Source organism: Macaca fascicularis, chromosome 11, assembly GCF_037993035.2.
Source record: "Macaca fascicularis isolate 582-1 chromosome 11, T2T-MFA8v1.1".
NCBI classification, from domain to species: Eukaryota; Metazoa; Chordata; class Mammalia; order Primates; family Cercopithecidae; genus Macaca; species Macaca fascicularis.
Genome location: NC_088385.1, coordinates 53,718,559 through 53,726,742, shown reverse-complemented (window position 1 = coordinate 53,726,742; position 8,184 = coordinate 53,718,559). Strand labels below are relative to the sequence as shown.

Here is an 8,184-nt window from a genome sequence, read left to right as displayed (position 1 = left end):
AGAAGGTCCAACTGAAGACTTAATTCGCTATCAGGAGTGGGATTGAGTATGCCAAAGATTGATAGGGAAAATATGGGAGATAGTCATATAGCATTCTAAAATATTTAAGTCTGCCGGTAACGTGGACACATGCTTTGGGTTACATAAGGAGATCATAGAGAAAAATTAAATCGATAGACAGGGTAGGCTCCAGATCAAGAGTAGTATTGAATGTCAAGCTTAGAAATTTGAACTTTAGTTCATAAGCTGCGTGTGTGCATGCACGTGTGCACATGTGTGTGTGATTAAATCTTTTGTGCAGTTAACTGACATGAACCATTGCTTTAAGATCTGTTTGACAACAACATTATATATAGCCAATTTACAAATTATCTTTTAGAAAATGTTTTCCGTTATTATTATTAGGTTGGTGCAAAAGTAATTGTGGTTTTTGTCATTAGAAGTAATGTACCGGCTGAACGGATGGCAGAGGGAGCCCAGCGGATCGCCTAGGAAAGCCGGCCAGCTGATCGTCGTGTGTGGCCACCCATTCATGTTAAGATGACTAAATTCGGATTTTTGCGATTGTCCTATGAGAAGCAGGACACACTTCTGAAGCTTCTCATTCTGTCAATGGCTGCTGTATTATCTTTCTCCACTCGTCTCTTTGCTGTCCTGAGATTTGAAAGTGTTATCCATGAGTTTGATCCGTACTTTAATTATCGGACTACCAGGTTCCTGGCTGAGGAGGGGTTTTATAAATTCCATAACTGGTTTGATGACCGGGCCTGGTACCCTCTGGGACGAATCATTGGAGGAACAATTTACCCAGGTTTAATGATCACCTCTGCTGCAATCTACCATGTACTCCATTTTTTCCACATCACCATCGACATTCGGAATGTCTGTGTGTTCCTGGCCCCTCTCTTCTCCTCCTTCACCACCATCGTCACGTACCACCTTACCAAAGAGCTCAAGGATGCAGGGGCTGGGCTTCTTGCTGCTGCCATGATTGCTGTAGTTCCTGGATATATCTCCCGATCTGTTGCTGGCTCCTATGATAATGAAGGGATTGCCATCTTTTGCATGCTACTCACCTACTACATGTGGATCAAGGCAGTAAAGACTGGTTCCATCTGTTGGGCAGCTAAGGGTGCCCTTGCTTATTTCTACATGGTCTCGTCATGGGGAGGTTATGTGTTCCTGATCAACTTGATTCCTCTCCATGTCCTGGTGCTGATGCTCACAGGCCGTTTCTCCCACCGGATCTACGTGGCCTACTGTACTGTTTACTGCCTGGGCACTATACTTTCTATGCAGATCTCCTTTGTGGGTTTCCAGCCTGTCCTTTCATCAGAGCACATGGCAGCCTTTGGGGTCTTTGGTCTCTGCCAGATCCATGCCTTTGTGGATTACCTGCGCAGCAAGTTGAATCCACAACAATTTGAAATTCTTTTCCGGAGTGTCATCTCTCTGGTAGGCTTTGTCCTTCTCACCGTGGGAGCTCTCCTCATGCTGACAGGAAAAATATCTCCCTGGACGGGGCGTTTCTACTCACTGCTGGATCCTTCTTACGCTAAGAACAACATCCCCATCATTGCTTCTGTGTCTGAGCATCAGCCCACAACCTGGTCCTCATACTATTTTGACCTACAGCTCCTCGTCTTCATGTTTCCAGTTGGCCTCTATTACTGCTTTAGCAACCTGTCTGATGCCCGGATTTTTATCATCATGTATGGTGTGACCAGCATGTACTTTTCAGCTGTAATGGTGCGTCTAATGTTAGTGTTGGCACCTGTTATGTGCATTCTCTCCGGCATTGGAGTCTCCCAGGTGCTATCCACATACATGAAGAATCTGGACATAAGTCGTCCAGACAAGAAGAGCAAGAAGCAACAGGATTCTACCTACCCTATTAAGAATGAAGTGGCAAGTGGGATGATACTGGTCATGGCTTTCTTTCTTATCACCTATACCTTTCATTCAACGTGGGTGACCAGTGAGGCCTACTCTTCTCCGTCCATTGTACTGTCTGCCCGTGGTGGGGATGGCAGTAGGATCATATTTGATGACTTTCGTGAAGCGTATTATTGGCTTTGTCACAATACTCCAGAGGATGCGAAGGTCATGTCCTGGTGGGATTATGGCTATCAGATTACAGCTATGGCAAACCGAACCATTTTAGTGGACAATAACACATGGAATAATACCCATATTTCTCGAGTAGGGCAGGCAATGGCGTCCACAGAGGAAAAAGCCTATGAGATCATGAGGGAGCTTGATGTCAGTTATGTGCTGGTCATTTTTGGAGGCCTCACTGGGTATTCCTCTGATGATATCAACAAGTTTCTTTGGATGGTCCGGATTGGAGGGAGCACAGATACAGGCAAACATATTAAGGAGAATGACTATTATACTCCAACAGGGGAGTTCCGTGTGGACCGTGAAGGTTCTCCAGTGCTGCTCAACTGCCTCATGTACAAGATGTGTTACTACCGCTTTGGACAGGTTTACACAGAAGCCAAGCGTCCTCCAGGCTTTGACCGTGTCCGAAATGCTGAGATTGGGAATAAAGACTTTGAGCTTGATGTCCTGGAGGAAGCGTATACCACAGAACATTTGCTGGTCAGGATATACAAGGTAAAGGACCTGGATAATCGAGGCTTGTCAAGGACATAAATGTCACGTCCAGCTCTGATATGCTTCGCACTGGGCACATCACATTTAGGACGTTGAAGATTTTTTTTTTTTTTTTTTAAATATGCAGTTTGTAAGAACAAAGCTGGATGGCATTAAAATTGTCTGAAAGTTTTGTCCTGGGCAGTATGGGCTGGGCCAAATGAAATGATTTTTATAATTCTAAACAGGTTACCAAATGAAATGTCATGGCTTTACTTTGGTCAATTAAAGGGGGGAATTAAAAAAAAAAAAAAACAAAAAAAACAAAAAACAAGAAGTAATGTACCAAACTAATATTATATTATTGTTGTGATGGAGCTGTCTTATGCGCTCTAGGAGTTTTAGCAGCATCCTTGGTCTCTACCAACTGGATGACAGTAGCAACTCCCAACCTTCTCAAATCATGACAACTCAAAATAGCTCCCAGCATTGCCAAGTATATCCCATAGAGAACAAAATCACCCCTGGTTGAGATCCACTGTTTTAGAGAGACAAACAGTTCACAGAATGAGACTTGTCTTTGTTTTCATTTGAAGACACACCACTGCCTGATCGTCTTAAATCGGGACAAGAGAAGCCCCTGTCGGTAGATGCTATCCTCACTTCCCTGACTCCCATTTCTGCCCCCTCCTTTTGTCAGAAGACCCGGATGCAGATGGCTACCCTTCTCTCCATAATGCAAAGAGTCTTGGGACCACAAAGATGTGGCCACCTGCATCCCGTGCCCTCCTTTCTACCTCCAATATCCATAGCCCTGGAATTTTTTGCCCAAATAGTTTCATCTTCCAAGAGATGGTGCTTGGAGGAGGTAATGGTGGTGGTGGTGTGGCTTGAGTTTGGACATGCAGGCTGAGATATCCTTGTACCTATGCTCACAGTACTGGGCAGAGCTGGTATGGAGGAAAAGTCAGGTGATGGCGGGTCCTTAAAATTCCTGTGTGGACCTTCAAGGAGTCTGAGAATTCTAAATTTGAGTCTGGTCTTCTGGCCTTGGGTTCTTTTGAGAAACTTAGAAGACCAACACTGACGATGGTGGTGTGCAGGAGCACCTTGTGGGCAGAGGTGGTCATGCTCAGCTGGACTGTGTGGGGTGCAGAGAAACCTGAGCCACATGGGACTTGGGCTTCCATTTGCCTCTTGCTTCAGTCATAATTTGTATTGCATAATCCCCTGATGGGGTAACTTTGTGGGTGGAAAAGCTTAAGGCTCTGAAATCATCAGGGTCTAGGATATAACCTGATTCTTCCTGTAGTATCTGTGTGGTAGCTGGGTGAGGCCAGGAAGGATTTGGATGCTTTGACCTGGCAGAAAAGGAGGAGGACATCCAGAGAGCATGTGAAAAGACTCCAAGATGTTTATGGAATGATTCAGTGTTTGAGACCTGTTCAGGGAATGGGAAGACAAAGGGTATGGTTGGAGTGCAGTGTGCCTGGGGAGAAGAGAAGGTGATGAGTCTATGAGGACTTTGTACAAGGGGCATGAAGGCCACTCAAAGGAGCTGAGACTTTCTCCTGCAGCAACAGAGAGCATTCGGGGTTGCTAAGCAGAGCAGAGTATCTATATTTTATCACAGATTAGCCCTGAAGGAAAATGAAAGAAAGTAGAAGCTAGGAGATCAGAGAGAACATAATTTTAAAAATTCTGACAAGAGACGCAGGGCTGAACAGATAGTGGGTGTAGGAGTGAAAGGGGAGAGAGTGGACAGGTTTTGTAAAGTCATAGTTGCTCCTAAGAATGACTGCATATTATGAACATACCAAAATGTAGATTCATGCTTTTTTTCCCCAAACATTTTAGGCATAAAAGATTTTGGTTTTTATTCAGGGCTGCACCATACTGAGAAACACACATTCATCCATCCAAACCCAAAGAATGGACTCAGAGACATGAAGAACACTGGAAGCAAGACTTTTAATGGCAGTCTTGCAAGATAGGGTGTCTGGTAAGCAGGCATACTCAGGGCAGTTATAACAGGTAATTTATCTCCTAGCATGCAAGTCTTTCTTTCAGTTCCTCATTGGTTGAGTACTATGGGGTTATAATCTTTCCAAACATAACCTAAGTTTCATTATCCCCTTATAAGGTCATACCCTGGTCCCCTTTCCCACTTAAATTTTGATTTCCCAATAATGAAACTTTCTTCCCTTTTATGGGCTGACTCATCCTCTACATCCTGTTAGTTAATTGTGACCTTCTAGGTGCATGAGCTGTGTGGTTTGTTACATCCACAGGCTGGCTGACAGTACTTAGATTGATGATGTCTTGAAAATGGACCATTTAAAATCTTTTCTCACAGGACAAAATTTTCAAGCAGAATTAAAAATAATAATTTCTAATTTTCATTTTTGTGGATATGTAGTAGTAGATGCATATACTTATGAGGTACATGAGATATTTTAATATAGGCATGCTGTGCATGATAAGCACATCATGGAAATCAGGTATCCATCCCCTCAAGCATTTATCCTTTGTGTTACAAACAATCCAATTATACTCTTAGTTATTTTAAAATGTACAATTAAATTATTATTGACTCTAGTCACCTTGTGCTATAAAATACTTGTCCTTATTCATTCATTCTAACTAATTTGCTGTACCCATTAACCATCCCCATGTTTCCTCACCCTCTCACTACACTCCCCAGCCTCTGGTAACCATCTTTCTACTCTCTATATCCATGGGTTAAATTGTTTTGATTTCTAGATCCCACAAATAAGTGAGACTATACAATGTTTGTCTTGAACATAATGACCTTCAGTTCCATCCATGATGTTGCAAATACCTGAATCTCATTCTTTTTTATGGCTAAATAGTACTCCATTGTGTATATGTACCACATTTTCTTTTTCTGTTTGTCTGTCGATGGGCACTTAAGTTACTTATAAATCTTGGCTATTCTGAACTGTGCTATAAGAATCATGATAATGAATACCTCTTTGATATACTGGTTTCCTTTGTTTTGGGTATATACCCAACAGTGGAATTGCTGGCGTGTATGGTAGCTCTATTTTTAGTTTTTTACGAACCTCCAAACTGTTCTTTGTAGTGGTTGTACTAAGTTATATTCTCAGCAACAGAGTAAAACAGAATTAAAAAATTTTACTTCCTTCCCCTTTTCAGGACTGCTTTGTAGGCTTTCTATATATCCATACTTTTTTTACATTTTTTGCTGTGTACCTTTGTATGTGTGTACATGGTTTTCTAAAAAACCAGTGCATAAAAACGAATATTTCCACAAATATAATTCCAGAAGTAGAAACTTCAAGAAAGGCTATATTTGGAAGAAACAGGGATTTTTCTGTTCCTGAAATCTCTCTACCTTTGTGTCTGCCTGTGCTGCCAACAGTGACACGATGTCATGTCTCTGTTCCACAAAGGTTTTAACTGCTCAGGCATGGAATCAATACAGGGAAAGGAGAAAAAAAAAGGAGTATAATATTCTAATTTAAATCAAGAGCACAGATTCCTATAACCTTCATTTTTGGGTGAAGATCATCCAAATTAAATATTAATTTGTGTATACAACTGCCTTTACCTATCTTCAAGAAAAGGTAACTAGTAACTAGTCTATAATTGAAAGATTTTGACAGGCAATTATGTTCACATTAACCTTTTTCTGGGACATCTACAGGAGTGAGATGTCTCTGAATTATTAGGATTCTGCTCTATAACTGGAAAATTCCATCATTCAGTGAATTTTCAGACTGTATCCTTTGGGTCCAATGTGACTGTAAAATGGCAATTAGAGAATTGCAAACAATGGTCTCACAAGACCTGAATGAATTCCAAATCATTTAGTGGGCTTATTGAGCCATTTTCTGAACAATGAAAGAAATGCGGGAAATGCAGCAGCTACTTTAAAGAGCATTATTGTTCAGCACTGCGCTGCCTTCTATGCTATGCATTCTGATACACTTTAAAGTTTACAGCGTCAGGACATCTTGAGTTAGAAGAGGCCTTATAAAAACATTTAAATATGGCATCCTTTCCCCATTTTATCTTTATATAGAAATGTATATTTAAATTAACAATTAAAAATATTTAACCTACAAAAGTGTTGGGAGTACCGGGACATAAGAATAAAGCTCCTATATTTTGAGAATTTACCATGAGGCAGATGCTGTGCTAGATACTTTACAATATATCATTCTATCCTCATATAAATCCTGTGAGGTACTTATTATGGCTTTGTTTTGTTTTAGAGATGGAGTCTCACTATGTTGTTCAGGATGGACTCAAACTCCTGAGCTCAAGAGATCTTCCTACCCAGGTCTCAAGTAGCTGGCACTACAGGTGTGAGCCACCATGCCCTGAAGGAGAGGGATTATGATTTCCACTTACTGATAAAATTGGTTGTGAGGTGACTTACTAAACAGTGTAATTTTAGCAGCAGGGAAGTCCAGGTTGGAACCTGTACTCTTTTTCTTGTTCCAAATCTCATTCATGAGAGATAGTCCTCAAGAAGCTCTCAATGTGGTTCACACTAGAAGTAGAAAGTAAAATCACAGTAAAAAATGTAAATAACACAAACCTGCATATGGGCTGTCCTCAGAAGGTTCATGATTCATTTCAAATGGCTGATACAGACAAGAAGTGCCTTAGAAGTTCAAGGGCTCTTTACATAGAGAAATATATTTAGACCAAGAAGTGTTAACATTTATGAACATTTATCCTGTGCAAAGTCCTGAGAGTAGTGTGACACAACAAGGACAAAGCTACCATGGACTGAGTCATTTGCTGGAGTGCTCAGAAAAGCCTTCTAGGAGCAGGTAGGAGGTGAAGTAGGACGTGTTGCTTAGATTGGATATGGTTGACTGTGCTAGCAGGGCATGTGAAGTAGAAGGAATGAGATGCAAAAATGTGAGAAAATGAAAGAACAATGCTGGTCAGTACAATGTCAGTGTACCGGTTTGGATCAAAAGTTTACACAAAGAGGAGTAGAGGTTAAGGAATGGTAGGTCTTTGCAGTTATGAATTGATGGGTCCTCTGGCCATTCTGAAAGCAATGGTGAATATCAAAGCTTTTTGTGCAGAAGTGTAAGCAATAAATTCACCTAGGTGGCCAGAGAATTTACTCACAGAAAGAAGAAAAATAATTACTCAAGGAAAAATATCCATCCTGAATTAAGGGAAATTATGGGTCTGATAATCCCGTTAAATAAATCTATAATGATGATAGTTTGTGCCTGATGACCTGGGGGTCTTACAAATTAATAGGAAACACTCTCTGTTGTCTTGCATGTAATACGTAACTTTCCTTTACCCCATCTATCAGAATTAAGGAGAAGTAGCAGGCCTGGGAAATGTTCATCACAACAAGGAAGACATATTTTCTATGAATCATGCTAAAAAGGGATATAGGCTAGATGGGGGGTGGGGAGGGGTGGGTATTAGTCTGCTAGGGCTGCCATAACAAAATACCACTGAGTGGCTTAAATGATGTATATTTCTCATAGTTCTGGAAGCTGGAAGTTCAACATTGAGGGGTCTCTTTTTGGTTTGAAGATGCCTGCCTTAACCCTCACT

General features: G+C 41.2%; 1 pseudogene; it reads left to right on the top strand.

Moving 5' to 3' along the window:
* The first annotated feature begins 452 nt into the window (after window positions 1-452).
* Window positions 453-2,860, top strand: LOC123567498 (dolichyl-diphosphooligosaccharide--protein glycosyltransferase subunit STT3A pseudogene; annotated as a pseudogene).
* Window positions 2,861-8,184: the final 5,324 nt, after the last annotated feature.